The sequence below is a fragment of the Cimex lectularius genome, unplaced genomic scaffold (genome assembly GCF_000648675.2).
Source record: "Cimex lectularius strain Harlan isolate CLEC.00 unplaced genomic scaffold, Clec_2.1 scaffold324, whole genome shotgun sequence".
NCBI lineage: Eukaryota > Metazoa > Arthropoda > Insecta > Hemiptera > Cimicidae > Cimex > Cimex lectularius.
The window spans coordinates 406,236-429,961 of record NW_019392925.1 but is presented as its reverse complement, the minus strand read 5'-3'; the positions used below and the strand labels follow the sequence as shown (position 1 = coordinate 429,961).

Genomic DNA, 23,726 nt, shown 5'->3' with positions numbered 1-23,726 from the left:
TATTAAATATAATAATAAATATATTGTTACAATTTAAGGAAACAAAGAACTTATAACGAGGCAACTAAGGCCGGGATGTCCCCTCCGGACTTAACTACCGTGATCTTGCCCTCTGACGCTAAAAATGCAAAAAACCTGATTAAAAGTTGGTTCGGCAGATAAGCTCTCGACAATAGCACTGTCGATAAATGGCCCTAGAAGGATCTATTCGTAGAAGAAGGGTCATCCTCACTCGATTAAGGATAGGCCATGCGAAGTTGACATGTAGAGAAAATTGCACGATGTGTCCTACCTAATGAAGGATCAATTCCTAGGCTCTATATAGACAGCGTGTAGGAATGCCACCCCATATGAGAATCGTGCTTAAGAGTGAATGTATTTATTGGCGTGATTGTGTAGTGTAAGAAGGCTGCTGGCAGAGTATTGAGTACCCCATCAACCCTCAATTAGGCTAGTAAATATAATAGATGTAAAGATTGATGGAGGAATAACGAGTACTCCATTACCCTAATTGCGTGAATGGTATGTAAATGGGTGTGAATGCATTTAAGAATGAATGAGAGACTGTATGGGTTTGGAACTAGAAACCGACCCTAACAATAAAAACCCAGACTAATTTCAGCAAAGGCATCAACAAAGATAACGCCGACACACGCACTCTACTCCTTACGCACTTACGAAACAGACCTGACTTGACATAAACCACATAATTATTCAGAAATCGTGAGATGCGGTCTGGTGTGATGTAAGTTTCAGAAAAACATTTTCTTTTCATGCCAACGTTTCGATTTTTATTGAGATCATCTTCATGGCCTGGGATTTACAATTATTGTTTAAATTAAACAAATACATGTAGGATGTGGAAAAAAATGAATTTATACAATGCAAAAAAATATATTTTTTGTATTCAATCAAAGTATTTCTACTCACTCAAAGTGTTTGTTTACTGCGTACGCACGATTTCTGAATAATTATCAACTAACGGTCACTAATCACTACACATAAACCACACAGACAAACACAGAAGATGGCAAAATGCTGAAAAGCGTCTGAAATACAAACACAGCAAGGATAGAAAACCTGGATATTCGTTAACGAAAGGTTCCTCACGCCGCAGACTACACAGAAAAATCTCACTGTTTTGATTTACGCCGAAACAAAAAAGAACTTGTTGTTCGTACATACTTTAGATTTAAATATGAAATGTTCAGTAAATGTTTAGCATAAGCAATAGAACCGTTTTTCAAATAACGAAAGAGAGACAGCAATTTAGAAAAATCTGTTCGTATGGATAAACTACATAATTAATTAGACTGCGATTAGAAAAAAAAATTGTGAAACAAAACAGTCGGATAGAAATACTTTTAGGCAAGAAATTAAACAGGTTTAAGGATTAGCTGTACCTTCTCCTTTAATAAAAATTAAATAAATACATACTTGCATATTGACAAACTTTTATTTCAACCGTGGCCATGTGCGTTATAAAATCTGGATTATGGCACAAAACCTACTTTTTTATTGGGCTGGTGCAAATATAACGCATGTTTTGAAAAGCAGATAAAACCATTTTTAATTTTCCGAAAGGTTGACATTTCGATATGTGGCCTGGTTTATCGGCAAGATGAATAGCCCCCTTACGGTTTACCAACGCTGGAAAAAGACGTAGAAAATTTCTTTTCGGTTTGTCAATTTCTTGGCAATATTTCTCTGCTGTGATGAATTCACTATAATTCAGGAAACTTAGCAAAAAACCACAGCAGTGCACCGAACAATCACCATAACCTTTTGAGCGCAGATTTGATTTCGGGAAATGTTTTGGCGCTTCATCCTTCTCCAACCACTTACCTGTACATCTCCAGTTATAGGACAGAATCAATTTTTCATCTCATGTGATGATACGATCGAGAAATGGATCAATTTAATGGCACAGCAGAAGGGACGTGCAAATTTCAATGCGTCGATTTCTTCGGCAAGTTCGTTTGGTGCCTAATTGTCGAACTTCTTTACTTTACCAATTTGCTCCAGATGGCGAACAACAGTTGAGTGGTCAACAAATGATAAAACTTCAGCTCATGTTTTATTTAAATTTTATAGCTTAGATTTCAGCTTATAAAATTACCAATACCACAATGGAACTATCTTTTTAAAAAGGATTGAACACCGCACTCACTCCACCATTCATCATTTATATTGTTTTGAAAGTGTTTAAACAGCAACAACGTTCCTGGATTCAAAAGATAGAAATATTTATACGAAAGGAACAGACATGCTACATGAAAGAGAGCTGGCAAAAAGTAATTGCAAACAATGGTCAATACATCTCCGAATAATTGAAATCATGCCAAGTGTAAAAAAATAAAAATATATACTGTAAAAAAACTTATTACTTTCTTGCCAATTTAGTAGTAGTAGTATTCTATTTTTTCAGGGAATTACATTTTAATAACGATGACCTTTTTATTATTGAGAGGGACAGTGTGAGATTCTCTTGACATATATTGCGCGTTGATATTGCGTGACAATGTAATTCACCAAAAATCATTACGTAGTCAATCGATATTGTTTGGAATTTTGATTGCTTATTTAAAACTAAATAAAATTAATATTTAAACAGCATATGTCCCATTATATACATGGTTACCAAATTATTCCTAAGATTTAGTTTTTTTCCAATACCGTTTTCTTTATAGGTCAAACCAATTTTTTAATTTTAAGTAAGATTTTTTTAAATTTTCGATTAAAAGTTTCGACGGTTAATTTCCCCGGATTCCTTCGCACGGCCCGACTAGAGGCCTGGAATCAATAAAATGAGGAAAATATAGGGAAGTTCATGAAATGGAAACCAAACAGAGAATCCCATCATTCAAAGTAATGAACAGACAAACAAATGTAACGTGAAATGGCTCGAGCTGGTAGATGAGTCGGCGGATGGGGTGGGAAACGAGTATAATTCGATGTTCGCTCCAGCCGGGCGGGAAAACTCTGAAAGGAGATAATCGTAATAAGTAAACAAGAGGAATGGGGAATGTGGCTCTTTATACACAACAATAAGTTTTCCATTACGTTTCCCTTTACTGCTTCTCTCTCGTTTTCCGTCCCTCTCGCACTCTCTATGGCTTCAAGTATAAATCAGTTGGTCCGAAATTACTGGGAGGGCAATGCGTTTCTCAGATAGGAATGAAAGAAAGAGCCATATATCCAGCGCGGGTAAGAAGAAGAAGGGGGTAGCGCGGAGAGAGGGAGTTTTGGCAGAATACAGGGCACTCTCTCGCTCTCTTTCTCCAGTAACGTTATGGGCCCCAGTGCTTGGAAGAAAAGCACTTTCATAAATCTGCAAAACCTCCGCCCCCGCTCTCTCACGCCGGTAGATCTACGGCCCTACCGCCGCACCATTACCAGATACGTGCAGATTGCAGAAATTTAAACGGTGTATTAACCTTCTCTTTAGCTCTCGCTCTCTCTTCCTCCCTCTCCCTCACTCTCAAAATCTCTCTTTCTCTCCGGCCTCTTACTATTTACTGTTATGTGCTCTAGATAATACACAACACAATACCCTGCTGAAACCCTTTGTTTCTCAGACCTTTGTATTAGTTGATGATCTCTTTAAACGATTGATCTTTTTAAAAAAAAGCCTGTATCGCCCTAAGAGCATGTACGTCCCTTTTTTTATATTTTGAACAATATAGAGATTTTAGTTTCTCAAACATAAATCCATTTAATTTTATTTAATATTAAAAATTATACAAATAGATAATCAAAAAATTTAAGTAAACAATTATGATTAAAATTTCATCCATGTAAAAACGATATCCGGTATGATACTGTGATGTAATTGAGGACCTGTATCATTTTCTGTCTATCTGCCCAAAATACGCCGATGAGCGGAATAAATATTGGGTTGTCCGGAAAATAATGCAGGATTTTGGTATTAAACAAAAAAAAAGAAACTAGTTACTTTAAAGCAATGTTCTTTAATCAAAATANTGAGTAATCCTGTAAACGTAAACAGAATATTTTATATAGATTTTTTTTAATGAAAACTTAAAATCCTGCATTATTTTCCGGACAACCCAATAGTTTAGTTCCAACGTATTAAAAGGCATGGTGCATTAGAATGTGAAAAAATGGCTTTCTTTAGTAAATTATTGTAAAAAGGCTTATAAAGTAAGAAGTCAAATTTTATCATAATAAAGTTGTTTTTTGGAACCCTTTTATTATATAAAATATTAAAAAGTATATTTTAATTTTGTTTTAATTTTTCTGTCTTGTAGTATTTTTCATCTTATCATTGACTTACTGCTTCTAATGCTTATCATTTCATCACTTTTATGATTTAATTATTTTGTATGGAGCAAAAAACTTAATTAACTATTTAAAAGTTTGATTTGACCGATAATTAATTTTATGTTTTAACATATAATATTTTTAATATAATTTTAAGTTTACTTTCAATTTTTAGATATATATATTATATGTCTTAATATATTTATGTAAGATGTTTTGTAACGATATTACTTCAAATAATGACTGCTATGGCACTTGTTCATCACTTTATTGTTATTTTATTGTCGTTATTATATGTATTTATTTATTATACTCACTCGATTTGTTTTTACGTAACATAAGAAAATAATAATGGAGAATTGTAGTAAATAAAATTAAAGTTTTCAAAAGTTACAAAAACGGAAACCGTCATCAGTAATGCACGACAAAAAATAAGAATACGTTTTAACATCTGTTAAAATCTTGAAGACAAATTTTCATTGCAACAAAAAAATAGACATTTTTTGGCCGGATTCGCGCCGGAATTTTTTTTCTATCCAGTGTCTGGTGTCCGCTTAAAAAGTTCATAAATCTCGTGAATGTCATCCAAATTCAACGTTTTTAAGTTATTTATTTAGAAATCGTGAGATGCGGTCTGGTGTGATGTAGGCTTCAGAAAAACATTTTCTTTATCGTGCCAACGTTTCGATCTTTATTGAGATCATCTTCAGGGCTCAAAGTGTTTGTCTTCTGTGTAATTGTGCCATTCTTGTCGTGACGAGAGTGCCCGAGAGGGCACTTTAATTTAAACAATGTTTGTAAATCCCAGGCCCTGAAGATGATCAATAAAGATCGATCGTGGGCACGATAAAGAAAATGTTTTTCTGAAACCTACATCACACCAGACCGCATCTCACGATTTCTAAATAAATGTCGATTAACGGTCACTAATTACCACACGTTTTTAAGTTAGAAAATTGGATTTTTTTATTTCATCCTTTGTTAACACTCTTCGGATTTGATTTTATTATAAGTGGAAAATATAAGAATGAAATCAACAAAAAAATGTCTACAATTTATTTCATCCCCAACTCTAATTTATTTACGGAGATCATATGGATGACATTTCGTGTAGTTTCTAGAGTTCTAAGAATATGTAAATAAGAAGAATTTTCGAGAAAACAGTTGGAGAGATTGAATGCCAAAATAAATACCAAAAAACAAATCATTTTGCTGTTGCTGTTCCCCCCCCCCAAAAAAATGTGTATTCAGGGGTGGGTTGTGGAACAAAAAACTAATATCAACTTAATTTCTTGCAAAAAAAATTTTTACCTGCCTTGGTTACTTAGCCCGGACACAAATGATGCATGTATTGTACAATACAATATTTTAATGGATAGCTCGAGTTTGTTCACCGGGGATTGATACTTTTGCATATTTTTGAAAGTAGGTATTATTTTATTGCAATACATGTACGACGAAGAAAGAAAACCATATGAAACAATTTGTTTACAATGACTTCTTTTTCTCTGCTCCATGAACGCTCGGGCAGATGTATAACAATTTTCGGCTTATTATCATCAAATTCACTAAGTACAAAGTATTACTAAATCGATGATCCCTCGTCCGTAGCATCCTCTTATTAGTTGGCAAACCCAAAAAAGAAAAACCTATCAAAATGCAAATTATTAAACCAGATACATTGTTTACACCATTAAAAAATATACAAAACGTCAAATGTAACGGAACCGACAAACACATAAAAACACCGAACTAACTTTAACATTACAAACTCAACTACCAACAAAGACCTATGCACTCCTGAATTGAGACGATTACTACAAAGGGCCAAATAGAGACCTAATCCCGACGCCCTCTCCCTCTCATTTGACTTACACCAGAACCGACAAAAAGGGCGAGACGAGGAAACCACGCCTTCAATCAGACAGCGATACATGAAGGACTGGTATGATCAGGAAAATGACATAGTTGATTTACTTAAAAACAAGAATATTTAACGCACCCGTCATAGAATATCATCTCAAAAAAAGTAGTATTGTGGAAAATGGTTTGTTAAGTTTTTTCTTTTGGTTCGAGTCATTAATTTTGGTCTATTACTAAAATGACAGTATCACAATCTTTTTTACTATTCTTCTTTCGACGAATACTAAAAATACCTTTATTCCATCGGCACTTGCACAAAATAAACCTCTTTTATATAAAAAATCGGTGTCACGGTTTTCCGTGGATAGGTGTTAATTGTTTTTAATTTGATATCGGTTTTCATAAACGTTTTTTTCCTGATTTTCTATTGATCACATTATTATATCACACAACAACAAAGTGAAGTTAGTTCTTCACTTTGTTGTAGTGTTTTATAGAAGCAAAATTATCCATGAAAAAGGGTGACTACTGGACAACTTGTGATCGCTCAGAGTCGTAAGTGAATTAGTGGCATATTGTAATTTAATTTTGACAATTTTTTCAATAAAATGGCGTTACAAACTCAATATCGCCAATTTTTGAAATGTTACAATATACCATACGAATGCATTATATCCGTACTTCACTAGATCTCAAGATCATACATTATAACAATAATAGCTAAAAATTAAACAAACAAACATAAATAAATAGATTTAAACATCTGTAAAATTATCAAAATAGAAAAAGCGATGATTCTTATCAAAAAGTAAACAATATTTTTGGAGAAAAAAAACTACATCGCGAGCATTTTTATATTTCAAAAAATATAAAAAATATAATTTTTTAATTTCTATGAGTTATTAATTAGTATAAGATAAAACCGAAGGTTCATAACATCGTACACTTCATCAAAACAAACAATAAATTTGCTTGTTTGTCTGTTTTTGTTTGTTTTGTACTTATTTTTAACGTTTTCATCAGTAACTTAAATGTATTGGTGAAAATTAAATCGATAAAAGCAAACATTTATGACACAGCTAAAACGCTAATATTTAATTCGAAACAGTCGCATTCCAAGTTGCATGAGGTGAAGGTGGGCGAATTATATTCCTGAGGCGACGGGATGTTGATTTGCCTTCAAGTCAAGACCTGTGTCCCATTTGTCATGTTCCTTCCTCTCATCCGAGCTGAGGCTCGACTGTTCTCAAATCCAATTTAATCTCTCGATAAGCCAAGATTCAGTCCATCCGTTAAATTGCACATGACTCGGGGACCCTTGTCATTCAAAACGGATCGATATCCTCTTACGGCCTCAATCACAACCCTAAATTACTTTCTGAGAAAATTATACACCCCTGTCTAGTTTGTTATTTTAATTTTTACTTCTTTCGATAATGATTAAAATCCTCTAAAAAATGGTAAAGTCGTTAAATCAAGCCTAACACTATTCAAAATAAAAACATGTGTCATTCTTTTGTGTTGTCATGGCATATCTACACAGAAAACAAACACTTTGAGTGAGTACTAATACTTTGATTGAATCTAAAAATTTTAGCGTTGTATAAATTCATTTTGTTACATCTTCTATGGATATGTAAAATTTAAACAATGTTTATAAATCCCAGGCCCTGAAGATGATCTCAATAAAGATCGAAACGTTGGCACGATAAAGAAAATGTTTTTCTAAAACCTATGTCACACCAGACCGCATCTCACGATCTCCAAATTATTTGTTATTAATATTAAAATTATCAACAATAATTCATCGATTGTTTCTGGAGATTCTGAAATTTCCATCAGAACTGACTTTAAAGAACAACAATCAGTACACGATAAATTAAAATGATCTATTATCATTTTTTATAATGGTCCGAACTTTCAAATATGTAGGACACTTTTTTATTTATTTTTATTGATTGAAGTTAATACCGGGTCCACTATATGTGCCAAGATATAAATTAAAAAAGGAATTTAAAACAGCACCAGCCGATCGTACCAGAAAAATTTCGTTTAGAACCGTACTTCGTTTTGCAATAAAATCATCAGCGAAAAAATAATAGGCCACATTAAAAAACACTCACACAGTATGATAATTTTGACACCAATGCATAACAAAAATAGAAGCGCATATTTAATAAAATTATCTAATTTACTTAAACATTTTTTTCTCTGGCCCTAGAGTCAATTGTCAATTGGCAAGAATGCTCTAACCATGTCTAATATTTTCCTGACATAATATAACCAAAAAAATCCATTAAAATCAATGTAAGGCTACTCTTGTACAATGCATACCCAAAATAAAACAACGCCCTTATAAGATGTGAAATGGGAGAGGAAAACTTTGAAAATTAATTCAAATAATCAAAATAATATTCTACGATATAGGAAATTTTACGCCATTAATTTGCTGAATGTGTAAAGTGTAAAATTTTATTTAAGAGGCGAGGATTTTAAATTAGAATTGACGCGAGGTTTATAAACGCCCGTTGAGGCCGAGGGGTGGATTGAGCAATTATACCGAAGTCGTTTAACCTTTTGATATCAATACATCGATTGTGTCAGAGCCCCCGTTGTGAGATGGTAGGCCGTAAATTAAACCGACTCCGGTCCCGTTTCGGATTATTAGACTCGAGGCACCCACACATGCACTCATATTTAATGGGGTGGCCCCTGGCCATGGGGATAAATTCCCTTAAACAAGAAGGGGAGGAGAGATCTGTTGTGCGGACGAGGACTTTGTGGGGGCGGAAGGGCAAGGTGGAGAATTAATGTCATGGAGTGCCCTCACCGTTCGGACCGGTGACTCTTTTACGTAATAGAGATCAAGTAATATATAAACACAAGTATTAAATAAAGAACACAACCTCTAACCCCGATATCCATTTGTTTTAACTTCATTATTTGGCCTTTTTTTTACAATAAAAACAGTTCTTCGAACAATTTTGATTTATTGACGATTGAATGATTTGGAAGAGTCTATCTAGAGATCTGTCAGGTGATAAGATTGTATTATAGTCGTTTCCGATCATTTAGGTCTGCTTTATTTTTGCTGTTTTGGATTTTCAGACGCATTTCTGCTTTGCACCACCTCCAATGGTTTGTAAGAACACAATACTACCGCGGTAGCCGAGTGGTTTTGATGTCAGTCTCTCCGCTCATAGACCCGTGGGTTCGATTCCCATCGACGCCCCTGCAATTTTTGACCCGTACCTCTTCCCCCCCAAAACTATAATTTACTCGTGCGTGTTCTGAACTAATGTGGGAATTTTTTTTTAAATAAATAAAATGTCAAAATAACATACAGATCAACCACTGACCGTTGGACAACCATATCAAATCCATAGATTAAAAAAATTGTAAGAAGTTTAAACCTAAAAGTAAACCTCATAAAAACTATGACTTTTTTTAAATCGATAAGAGTGGAATCCGTTACATTTTACGAACATAGAACAACCACTAGTATTGGTGGATCAAAATAACCCGAAACCACCAATGTGGGCTTGGCCTTAAAATTTTTATATTTCAACCGTCGCAATTTACTGTTAGTAGCGATTCGTTGTTTTTTTTTGTTTTTTTTTTTTACACTGCTGTTCCGGTTAGATTTTTGGTTTTTATCAACATTTATATGGAAACTCGACTGCCCGTCCTTAATATCGCAGAAATTCTTTAACTTGTTCTGCTTGTGTATGGCAAGGAATTCCGCACCAATCGCTCCATTTACATTTAATAATTTGTAGGTCTGTCTTCTCGACATTCGTCCATATCATAGCCGCGGATCCGATTTTTCCTTTATTCAGTTTACAGCCATCGGTGTATGTGTTTTTTATATATTCTATTTGTAGCGTACATATGTTAATACGTATTACATATTAGTGCAATACTTTTTTTTCTCCCAGGCCAGCACTGCACCCGGAGGAGATACGATAAGAGGAACCAGCCAACGCTGGCACTCAATTGAGGGATTAAGAACAAGCAGGTCTCGAGATCATCGTCGTTTCAAGGGAAGGAAAGTGTAAAGAGGAGTCGCAAAGTATGGAACTTTTGGAAGCTTGATCGCTTTGATGATAAAAATAATGTGTGGTGTTTAGTGACCGTCAGTTAATGATTATTTGGAGATCGTGAGATGCGGTTTGGTGTGATGTAGCTTTTAGAAAAACATTTTCTTTATCGTGCCAACACACAGAAAACAAACACTTTGAGCCCTGAAGATGATCTCAATAAAGATCGAAACGTTGGCACGATACAAAAAATGTTTTTCTAAAACCTACGTCACACCAGACCGCATCTCACGATCTCCAAATGTTAAAAAAAATGTTGATGTCGTTTAGCTAGTGAGGTACGTAGTAAGGATTTTGACAATTTCGTCAGGTGTGATTAGAAGGATTGCTTTTGGATAATGGATGGCTTGAAGAATTCCCACAGTTCCAATCATTTTATTTGAAGTGGTCACAATAATGTCTTGTATTAATAGAGTTTGTTGTGTTTTGATAGGCAATCAAGATTTCGGTTGTAAAAGGCTAAAAGTAAAAGTACATCGAGAAACAAAAAATGGCCTCCCATGTTTTCTTTTTGTTCCTTTTTTTTAGTAAATACTTGCAATCGTTATAATTTTATTTTTTGTTATTTATTGGATTTTTTTTTAAATATGAAATATATCTAAATTAAAAAAATAAACTAAGTAAACAATTTGACCAAAAATGTTGCTACGGAAAATATGAAGAAAATATTCAATTCAGTACAGAGTATTTCCTCCGCTTGCGTTGATCACCGCTTGCCTTCGACTTGGTTTCGATCTTATGAGGTTTAAATTCTTAATTAATGCAAATTCTCTGGCATCACTGGGCGACTTTTTACCCTCTTTGACAACACGTCCCAAATGTGTTCGATAGGGTTGAAAGTCGAGAATAAATGTATCGCCACTCCAAACATTGAATTGAACTTTTTTATTTCGCAAATGTAAGTTATGAGTACAGATATTTATTCACTAAAAAATGTTCAAAACGAGTAGGCCATTTAATTTCATTACCTAAGCAATTATTTTCTTTATTGTTTACTTTGTTTACTGTATTAGATTTAATAATACTTGATTAATGTATATTCTAATTTTCCTCCACTGTAACATATATGTTTTTTATAGGTGTTCAATTAATTAATTTTATATTATTACTTTTTTGTAAAACATTTTGTATATGTTTTTGTTTAATGACAACAATGAAATTAAATTCATAATAATTAATTAAGGTTTTTAGTTGAGATGAAGAAAAGCTAATGGCACGAGAGGGATTCGAACCCACGACCTTCGGCTACATACGCCGCTGCTCTACCAACTGAGCTATCGTGACCTCGATCCACTCGGACACCAACTCCCCATCTCAACCCCACCTTATGAGTTTTCCCTCCTTTTGCCATTTTTCAAATGTCAAATGGGGTTGAGATGGGGAGTTGGTGTCCGAGTGGATCGAGGTCACGATAGCTCAGGTGGTAGAGCAGCGGCGTATCTAGCCGAAGGTCGTGGGTTCGAATCCCTCTAGTGCCATTAGCTTTTTTTCATCTCAACTAAAAACCTTAATTAATTGTAATGTTTAATTGGTCAAGCGGACCACGAAATTAGTGAATTTAAATACATAATAATAAACCTAAATTGTGTGAGAAACGAGTTAGATTTGTATTTTGAGCTAAAAGCAATAAAATTTAAAACTACTACGATTTGTAACTTTTAAGACCGTCATTACCTATAGCAATCTTTATGTAGATGGCCTTTAAATTTCTATGATTATGGTAAAAACGTTACAATTTTTTAAGCCAATGTTGCGGTAATTCTGAAAACGTTTTGACTTAAATCAGAAATAGAAGTTTAGGTACACCAGATTTTTTCATTTTGCAAAAAATAGTACTTTCATTTTCATTTACACCACCCGAAGTCAGAAAATACTCCAAGACCTAATAGTTTTAAAAACCCAAATCTTACAGTACAGTGAACAAAGATTATTCTCGGTCGGTTTAAAGATGCCTTGGGTGTTTAATGAGGCCGCAGTGGCCGTTTCTCTGAGGATCTACGGCCCCCGAGCGGGTGTATCCTGTGGGGGAGGAAGACTAAGAGTCACCTGTGACTGGCAGGAAAGGATTTGTGGAGCTGACGACATCATAGGCCCACGGAACAAACCATTCTTAACTTTTCCCGGAGTTAGTGTTTCGGACATCCCCCAGTTCCATCAGCCCTCTCCGCCTGACAGATACATACAACAGTTGGCCAACTGTGAGGATTTCCAGGAGAGGCGGATGGAGAGTTATCAAACGAGCAGCAGATTATGCTTTGGGCAAGTGCTATTATTTCAGCCGGCTAGTCATTTATCTCGACCCTGGTTCTTCCCTCATGAATTACTGTAAGGCCTTGCAAACTACAAAGTCAATTTTTTACTTTTTGTAATAAAGTTTGATTAATTTCACCCTTATAAAAATTACAGTTTACAAGGTATGTATGTTGTTATGATTTAATTTTACTTCTGACTACTTTTTTACGCATAATGCATTGTGATATTATACGTCTCGTTTCGCTATCTTCAGTTGTTGTGTGTATTGTTTTATCAATGTTTTCATTTATTAATTTGAAATGTCATTTTATGAATTGTAGGTATGAATTCTGCAAAACTGGTAAAAAAAAAAGCAATGAACTGATGTTATTTATATAACATTTCTTTATTACAATTTAATTCAGTCGATATCTAATTATTCTTCTAATGAATGTAGTTTTTAATTTTATAATCAAAAATCGGATATTGGAAAGAAATTAAAACATTTAGTTCCTTCCTAAACACTTTGAAAAATATATATTATTACTTTATTAGTAATAATTCACAAAGAAAACGACTACTTACAATTGTGAAACCTATGATTTTAAACATATTGATTTTTCGAGTTAACAGTGAAACTATTAGTGCAATTATCTCGATAGTGGAATGAATCATATTTGTTAATTTTGTGAATTATTAATAATTGATCTAAATCCTAAAAATGGGTTCCTCAAAACCTTGACGAAAAAACTGAGAGTTTTCTGTTTTACCTATTGGCCTTATCCCTCTTTTTTTTTAAAATTATAATTTCAAAAGCTAATATCAATTATGTCGAGATTATTGCATTTTTTTGTACTACTATCCAGGATTTCTGTGCAATCTTTGCTGCTGTTGTTAATTTTCATTGTTATGGCAAATTTGTTAAAATACTTAGCTCTCAGATGCAAGATTCGTTTTTTAATTTTGAGTAACTTTCTGCATTCTTATTTCAAAAATTTGATATTTCGTCTTGAGGTTTTGCGAGGTTATGAAAATGAAATTTGGTTGTTTCTGATCATTTTGGTGTGAATAACAAAAACAAGACTATAAAAATCAAACCATAATATCAAATATTTTTTAGCCTACTACAAATGCATAAAATAATTCGTCCGCAAGATGTCAGGTTTTTAGATTGCCCTAGTCCGCCTATTTTTCATGCATTTGTCAGACAGATTCGTTTTGGCTATTTGACATTTTCAGTAATTGGTCTGTGTATCGTTCTGTCAAATGTATCCTTTCATAAACTAGTAAAATGTCAAATAGTGTGCATCTAATGTATAGAAGGATCGATTGAGAAATTATGTTACAATGTTCTATTAAAACTATGTCTATTAGAGTAATAAAATATTTTAAAAGTGAACTATTCTCTTCGAGAAAAACGATTTTGGTAGTTGTAACGAAATTCATCATTTTTAACCGATTTCGTCCATTCCCCTTTTATATTGGGTGACTATCAGAATTACAATTTAGTTTACATAACTCCACGTAATATTTTTGACAAAATTATTAAACGGTTTCACACATAAATATATAAGCATATTAATATAAACTATATACCCGGTTTCCTGGATATTTATCTTACCCGCCCACCTCTGAATGCTGAAACCCGTCTCATAGCCTAAAAATGACAACAGAAATGGAGTTCAACAAACTTCAAGAAGAAATTTTGCGTATAAGTGAAAACAACATAGGATACGAAACCTAAAAACATTGAAAGCATGATGTTTTACCATCATTATAAGTACTGGTTCCCATTCATTGAAAGTTCATCTTACTTTATTCGAATTTTTTAAAATTAAAATAAAAGCATTTCGGGATAATTGACCACTCTTCTGCTATCAACATAACTATCTGACATTACAATTGAAATCACTAGTTTTACTACAACACTAGATCAACGTTCTCAGCTGATGATGTTTTGGCTAACATTTTTTTCTTCTTACGTATTTTTTTCTACTTGTTTATTTATACATAGTTTACAAGTATAAAGTGAATAAGTACTATGCAATCAGGATTTTCACCCTGGCCTTTTTAACAATGTGATGTAACAACTCATTCATAAAAACTTTATTTAAACCACACTACTTCAGTCAAAATTATATAACAAAGCAAAGGCAATTAATTGTACGTATGGTCAATACGACAAAAAAATTCACACAAAAGGAAAGTAAGTCGCTAAATTGAGGAAAGTCTAGCACGTTCATTGTCAAGTCCGAAGGGGCCAAGGAGCCCCGCTGAATATTTTATGACTACAGATGTTACTCTGATTCCGGGAATGTAAACTCATACACTCATATAAAATTTAAGTACATTTAGTTCGTCAAAGTGAAACTGATTCAGTGCATTATCGACTAATTTTATCTAGACATGGGCCAATTAAAGTATTGCATTATACGATAATTCGGTTATAAAATAGATTACTGATTTTTGATAATTGTTTGTTAAAATTATCGGAAATAACATTCTTTAGTGTAATAGTTAATAAAACGTTATATAATTAAGCAAAAATTAGAAAATGAGTTTGTTTTGATACTAATACAAATTGTGGCTTGTATTGTTACGTTATTATTTTGATTGTAAATAAAATTAATGATCCAAGTTTTTTGTAAAATTAAAAACTAATTGTGAAAAACTGTAATAAAAACCTTATTGATATTGATATGAAACAACATAGCGACAGGTGTTTTTAACCGTTTTAACTTACTTTCAATCAACCAATAAACAAATAATTGATTATGGTAATTAAGGCAAACTAATATTTGATAATAATGTGGGGATTTAGAAGCCGATAAACTGCTGAGTTCATCGCTATCGTTCTGCGTGTTTTGACTTATTTTTCTGGACTTTTCGCGTATTTTTTAACTTGCAGTCATTTGAATTTTTCGATCTGTTTCTGACTCTCAGCTTTCTATATGAAAACAAAGCCGATATCCTCAAATACAAGCCTCTCATTTTTACCTCAAGTTGTCAACATCAGAATAGTCACAAAGCATACATACTTACAAACATAGAAGTCTAGTCACATTCGCTGCTTCAGAGTACTCGATATTCCTCGAAAAAATAACTTATTTTGGCACTATTAAACATTAATTTTAAGAACGTTGAAACAAAGGATACTGAATACTAAACTTCAAGACCTGTTGGCATTTATGGTTTAGTAGTCTTTGCCGCGTTTGCATTAAAAGAATTAAAAGAAAATCCAAAGTGAATAAACTCATCATTATTAATTCAAAATTAGACATTGAAAACAAACTTTAATTTAAAAGACAATCGTAAGGCCTCTCTAGGCGTACTGTTGTAAATTGTGAGGATCAACCAAGGATTATTATTCTCAACGTCTTCAATCTATTCAGTTGGCAATTTTTCGTTAAATTAAACATGTTACTTTTTATGTTTCAAATCACACTATTCATAACGACTTGCACTTCCCATTTGTACATAGCCCCATCAAAATATTCACGCACATAGAAATATTCATCAATTACTGAACAGCCACAATAATCTACTGGTTTGGCACTTATCACTTCCAACCATACCAGAAAATCTCCCAAAACTGTGAAGAACTTTAATAAAAACTTGATTGATATTGATATAAAATAACGTGGCCACACATTTTTTTGTACCTTCTGCAAATAAATTTTGTATTACCATTAATATTCTACAAATATCGTATTTAGTAGCGTTTTAAATATTGTCATAATCTACCAGTAAACAAATTATTGATAAAGACAAATCAATATGCAATAATAATGTTGGAAGTTTCGGGGCCGACAAAAGATCATCGCCGGTCCTCTGAGTGTTTTGACTTATTTTTCTGGTCTTTTATGCGTATTTTTTAAACTGCACCCATGTGAACTTTGCGATCTTTTACTGACTCTCCGGTTTTGTATGCAAACAAAGTCGATTTCTCATTGTACCTCAAGTTGTCAACATTAGATTAAATACAAAACATACACATACATGCAGCATACACAAACAACATTCACTGCTGCAGGGTACATGATATTCCTCGCGACGGAGATCTAACCCATTCCATTCCCGCTAATAACTCTTTTACTCTCTAGACGACACTGACCCCAGTATACTCAATTTGCCTCGAGGCAGAGTTAAACAACCCCCTTCTTTCACGCTAATAAATTACATCCATTCGTATAAATTAACAAAGCACAAAACCAAACATAAAAATAGAAGTCTGGTAACATTCACATCCCTAGTGTACCCGATATTTTCTGGGGCGTGATTAAACAATCCCTTCCTTTCGCACTAATAGATTCATTCATTCTTACAAGTAAACATAAACACAATACTTACATATTACAAAAACTATATACATTTAAAAATCCCTGTAGCCCTGTCGTACCAGAACAGCAATTTGTGCCCGCCGCCGTGTCCAAACATTACGTACACATCCGACGATATCTCAAATTATTGCCTATAATCAACAAGCATTCTATAATTGAAAACGTGTCAACCTTTTATTCATACATTACGGGCACATGTGCTGTCATTTTTCGGCCAGAACGTACCCGTGAGCTATTCTTATATGGCCTATGCGTAGTTTTGTCAGTATGGCCTTTTCCCTTTTCGATCCGTTCTCTGTGGATCAAAGACAGACGTCATTCTTAACCTCCCACAATTTATCCATTATTGGTTATTTATATCTTTATAAGCCCAGCGTTTTTTCATTTCAAATCCGCTGGGTGCCCTGTCTGTTTCTTCGTTCCAGGTTATCCCTATGTGGCCGGAACCGATGCCAGCACGATCTTCTTCCCGTTAAATGTTCACTTATCTTATTTATAGAAGGGTCAAAGAAGCTCTTCTCCTAGCTTAAGGATCGTACTGTGCTAATCGGTTCCTAATAAAAAATAGTTGTGGTTTTTACTTACTAAACTAAATAAACGTCTACTGTTAATGTAAAACAAACTATATTTCTACCTCCTTGCAATTTAGAATGTGTATTTTAGAATTGGATAAATTCATATATCTAAAACTATCTCAACTAACTTATATTCTAGTCCTGTCTAGTCTCGAGTGAATAAATAATGAATGAGAAGTTTATTGTTACAAAAAACTACATTCATTGATAAATTTTTGATTCGAAAAACATATTCTCTTCCTATTATCTCATATTATTTACACAACAAGTACAATAATATTATAATTAATGAAAAATAATATTTTGATAAAACTGAGTAACAATTGTAATTTATATTGTTTTATGTTCGGGGGAGCCACATTGACCGAGTCGTAATAGCCACACAGGGTGTCTATGTTCGAATCCCGTCATAGGCCGTGACATTTTAATTTTTTGTTTAAATTTTGAACTGGTTTGACATCTTTTGTGCTATCCTCAACATTTAGTTAGACACCTCTTGGATGATAGGAATTACTTGAGTTTTTCATTATTATATAATTTATTATATAACATTTATTAAACTATTTTAACTATAATTATAACCCAGAATAATTTTAATTATAACACAGATTTTCAAAAGATACATTAGCTTAAAAAATAAATCAACTATTTTGCCTATTAACGGATAATTAAATAAATACCGTCCAATTGTTGTGTGTCTGATACGATTAAGGCCATTTAATTGTCTAAATTTTAAATTGAAGACGATTTCTTAGAAATTCTTAGAAAAACGAACTGAATTAAAGAAAATGCATTTTCTTCAAGCAATGCTCCAGAGATAGGGCATTACGAAGACATCCTCGTCTTGTTACATTTAGAATGTGTAAACAGATCTGACTGGTTTCTTTTGGAAATTGACAATAAAAAGAGAGTTAAATAAATAAGAGTTGTTGAGAATAGTCGTGCGGAGGGGGTTGAAGGGTTGATGGATATCGACCTGAGAGAGCAGCCTCGGTTCCCACTGTCCACTCAGTGAGGGGCAAACAAAGGATTACACCCTTCCCCGTTCCTCAAGGTCCTATCTCTTTACTTATTTGTTATTTCATCTTAGCCTCGGGCTCACTCTCTCCTCTCTCTCCCTCTCTCCCTCCCTCACTCTCACACTCTTCGGACAAACTTGCTTTTCTCTCAAACTCCTAGCCCCTTTCTCGGCCCTGGAAAACCCCACGCTGGAGGCCCCTGTCCAACAGGCTTAGCGCACACCCTCTTAACACCGGCCCGACGGGCATAAAAGAGAAACAACTTGGACTTTCTTTTCCCGGGATTCGGGAAATAAGGAGGTGGGGTAGAGAACCAAGAGCGAGTAATGGACTTCACGGATGTTTCAAGACGCCTTGCTCCTTCTCATTCCCGTCCTTTCATTTCCAGAGAAACATCAAACGGTCAGACCCTTTTTTTCCAGAAGACGCGTATTTTTATTCGACATCAGATATCCCTTTCGAAATACTCCACAACAGAAACCTTTGGAAATGCAACATCAGTACTGAAACACAAATGTTCCCTCCTTCCCTTCTTTTTAGCCATAAAACATGCCTAATTAAAACTATTTCAGAATTAATATAATAAAGCAATAAAATATCATGAGTGGTTTCCTCCGCCCTTCTCATTTTAAACAAATATCAGGAAAAATTGTTTTTTATTTATTAAGGAACCAACCATTTTTAACAGGTTTCTCTTTCTTTTTTATTAATGAGTGATTATTTTGACTATTAGGTAATATGAAGAAGATGGCAAATTAACAAAAACGCGACAAAGAACAAAAAAGTAAAGATCAAAGGTCATTGAAAAAAATCATTATAATTAATTTGAATGGTTAGCAGTATGAATTTTAACTAACGAGAATTTTTTGAACAATTTACAATTTTATACGTTAGACTTTTTTCGCAATTCAATGGCTGTTTTGCGAGTGATCTAGTCAACGTGTTTATTTTTGTTTTATTACAATTTTACAGACAATAAAAAGTACGTATATACAGAAAAAATTCTGGAACATGTCTGCCAGTTAGAATCAGGTAAATAGACGGACTCATTTAATCAGAAAAAAATAAAGTTTACCTTCATTTGACAGACATCAACAATAAGTCACATAATAAAATATCAGTATAAATTTACACTAAACCTGTGACTTATTGAAACATTCATCTGTTATTTACAAAGTCTTATGTATTTCATTGCAATATTTTCGTTTTTGCTAACGTGACAAAAACCAGTAAGCATTTTCATGTTTTAATATGGCATATTCATACATGACAAAATAATGAATAAATTTCATATTACATTCAGTTTTTAAAAATAGTTCTCATTTTTTGGCCGATCTGACAGGTTTGTATCAGTCCGTCCATGAAGAAAGAACGAAAGAAACAAAAAGAGGGAGACGGATTGACCTAGTAAGCAAGAAAAAGAACTTCCACAAATCTGACCAGTCTAGACCCGTTTATATTAATCATTAATTAATTACTAAAATTTGCATTAATTTTTAAATAATACGCTTTAATCATAGGTAAATATCATTGCCCGCTTGTTTTTCGAACTATTGATTTTCTACTATTCCAGAAAAATAAATCTTTTTATTTACTTTTTCAAACTATTTCATAATCCTGTTTGTGATAATCACGTATGCCGAGAATCGAAGACATCTGTTCCGCAAACGTTTAAACATTTTTTACGCAAGACTAGAGTATTGGCTAAGTATAATTATTTTATATTGAAAATATCTGCGTCAAATAGAAAATATGTATTTCTCAATTATGTGTAGTGTTTTTATAATTTATGGCTCCGCGACAACCTTAACACTTAACATCGGTCTCCTAGGATGGAGTACATCTCGCTCATCGTATTGATGAACAAACAGCTACCATCACCGGATGGTAGCTGTTCAAGCTTTCATGCTACCGTTAATATGTAAATGTTATATGTTTTACTTGTTGCGTCGAAGAATGGTATTGTTGCTGTCTCGTGTTTTGGTTGGTTAAATATTATAAATAATAAGACTTAAAAAAATAAATGTCAAGTTCATGAAATAACAAAAACTCACTTATTTTATATGGCACGATTAAACACTGATTTTAATAACATTGAAACAAAGGGTACTGGATACTAAACCCTCAAGACCGGTTAGCATTGATGGTTTAGTAGTCTTTGCCGTCTTTGCATTAAAAGAATTAAAAGAAAATCCAAAGTGAATAAACTCATCATTATTAATTTAAAATTAGACATTGAAAACAAACTTTAATTTAAAAGCCAATCGTAAGACCTCTCTGGTACGGTTGTGAATTGTGGGGATCAACCAAGGATTACAATTCCCAAAGTCTTCAATCTATTCAGGTGAAAATTATCCTTCAAATTAAAAATGCTCCTTTTTATGTTTCAAATCACATTATTCATGACGACTTACATATCCCATTTGTACATAACCCCATCAAAATCCGATATAAAAATATTCATCAAACACTGAACAGCCACAATAATCTTCTTACGAACACTCTGGGTCAACGTATGATCTTCAAGAAGAAGAAAGAACATTTAGTTGCTAAAACCAAGCTTTCAGCCGATTTTAAGGTCATCATCAGGGCCTATATTAACATCACATTATGAAAAATATGTCTGTACAATTGATTTAACAATCAATATAAACATGCAAAGCAACAATTAATTAAGGTTTTTAGTTGAGATAAAAAAGTCAATGGCACGAGCGGGATTCGAACCCACGATCTTCGACTAGATACGCCGCTGCTCTACCACTTGAGCTATCGTGACCTCGATCCACTCGGACACTTCCCATCTCAACCCCACCTTTTGAATTTTCCCTCCTTTTTGCCATTTTTCAAAAAGGATTTTGATTACACGACATTTGAAAAATGGCAAAAAGGAGGGAAAATTCAAAAGGTGGGGTTGAGATGGGAAGTTAGTGTCCGAGTGGATCGAGGTCACGATAGCTCAAGTGGTAGAGCAGCGGCGTATCTAGCCGAAGATCGTGGGTTCGAATCCCGCTCGTGCCATTGACTTTTTTATCTCAACTAAAAACCTTAATTAATTGTAATATATTAATTGGTCAAGCGGACCACGAAATTATTGAATACAAAGCAACCTTAAATATGTCTACAGATTGACATATTTACGTTTTTTTTGTTTTTGTTTTTTTTTCAGGCGAACTCAAATTTCCTTGAAAACGGATTCAGTCCCAACTTGCCAAGTACTGAAACAGAATTGCAACCTTATCCCGGAGATCCTCCTCGTGTTATCAAAGACCTGTTTTTAAAATTAATAAGACCTTAATAAATTGAACTTAAGCTTATTCGTTCGAATGTTGCAATTATTATGTTCCATATTAGTATTAGTATTTTAGTAACACTTCTTTTATACTTTTCTGACTAATTGAGACACTTTGTGAATTATTTCAACATTCGAAAAGTCAAATTTATGCCTACTTGATATTAAATGTTTTGATAGTTTGGTACCAGTTCTGGATTTATTGCCAAAATCAGCCACATGACCATGATAAATTCTATTTTTATCCTTTGTTTTGTTTGATCAATGTATTTGATAAGCACACGAGAACCTATATACAATTCGACAAATTCAACTTTTCTTCTTTATCCTTGAGTTTAGTGTGTAAAGAGCTCATTTTATTCTTGTATTTGTAACAACAATTGATGTCGGGAATATATTTCTTTATCAAAAACTTTATTTTGGGCGAAATCACTGGAACGTTCGTTACACTCGTGAACGTGAAAGGATTATTCATATTTCTATGTTTTTAACTATTTATTAACCTTTTTGAATTAATAACTAACAATTTATTAATCAATGTCGTTGATAGTTGATATTTCTTAAAATTCGGAAAGCTCGCTTTTTAACTTCATTCAAGAAGGACGTGCTGATTTCTTTTGTAAGCACCTATGCATCAATGTACCTGCTGGATTTCTGATTACTTCCAACTTCTTGATAAGAAATAGAGCCACTATTTTCCATTTTGTATGTGAATTGTTCGTCCCATGATAACTAATAAAAAGGTTAAGGAGATTGTCTAAATTATCCTTTGGAAAAATCAGAAACAAGTCATTATCGTACTTACATAAGTGCTTAATATTATAAGAGACCCGATCTAAAACCCAATAAATCCAATCATTTATTAGGATATCTGGAAAAATGGGAGACAAAACACTTCATCATTACACGTATTCATATTTTCATTCATTTATTTTCATATTTATTATTTATCAGGGAAGCAGCTTAACTGATGGCATACCCTTAATCAAAATTGATCAGCTTACTTGTACTATTTTGTTTTTACAGCTACAGGGTACGTTATTTGTATTATGTCTTTCCATCATTCCGACATGTAAAAAAATGCAAAACTATAATATTGAATTATAAATGAAACTGACAATGTAAAAGTGTGTTGATGTTGGGTGTGTGTTTGTTTCCTTAATTTAAACAGTTTCGTTTTTCTGCGACTTTAGTAAAGGGAGAAAGCTACAGAACATTGTTCTTTCTTTTTTACCCAGTGTTTAATAACGTTGTATTATAAAATTATTCCAAGTTTTTTTTGTTAACAAAATTGTTCTTTAAAAATGTTAAATTGTTGCAAAATAAGATTTATTTAAGATCTAATTAGATTAACTCGAATGAGATTTAATTGCATACATCTTTAAATTGGAAAAGTAAAAATTAATAAACATCGTTTATTTACAAAGAATTAATTTTGATTTGGTACGGTAAAAATTCTTTAAAAGGCTTGGGTTTCTTGGTTTTACCAAACCACAAACGGCGGTTGATTAACGAACCGTAGATTAACCCTTAACAAGAGGTAGGGCCCAGAAGGTTTTTACCGGCCTCAACATAGGAAAATCCAATCTTGATGTTGACAAGTAGGTGCATGAGTGTCTTAGGTGTATTGACTTTCGGAGGCTATCACATGATTTACAAAGGAGGGTGGCACTCACCCGGTGTTTGTCCACTCAGAGGATATCTGTGGAGCGAGCGAGAGGGCGTGAGCGGACGGAGACCTTTGATGGAAAATTGGAAACGAGGCCCTCAGCCCATTTCCCATGGGATGGAAAAGGGAATGGGGAATGGCGTCTGGACAGTCCAGCGTCTATCTACCAGGCATTAACCTTTCATAGACCGGCATTCTGTCCTATTGGAGGACACTTGGAGCAAATCCTATTACGTACATCTCCTCCGGCTCCCCAGCCCACCTCATGGCTATCTTCTCCCCTGATTCAGGTTCACATACTAAAGTGACCCTCCCCGGACTACATTCGTAGCATCCAAAGTACTTTTAGGCGCAC

The 23,726-nt window shown here is 33.7% G+C and overlaps 1 non-coding gene across 1 annotated transcript; it reads right to left on the bottom strand.

The window, feature by feature from the left end:
- Positions 1–11,458: 11,458 nt before the first annotated feature.
- Trnah-aug lies at positions 11,459–11,531 on the bottom strand. Its single transcript has one exon. It is a non-coding gene; the product is annotated as a tRNA-His (tRNA).
- Between the last annotated feature and the right edge of the window lie 12,195 nt (positions 11,532–23,726).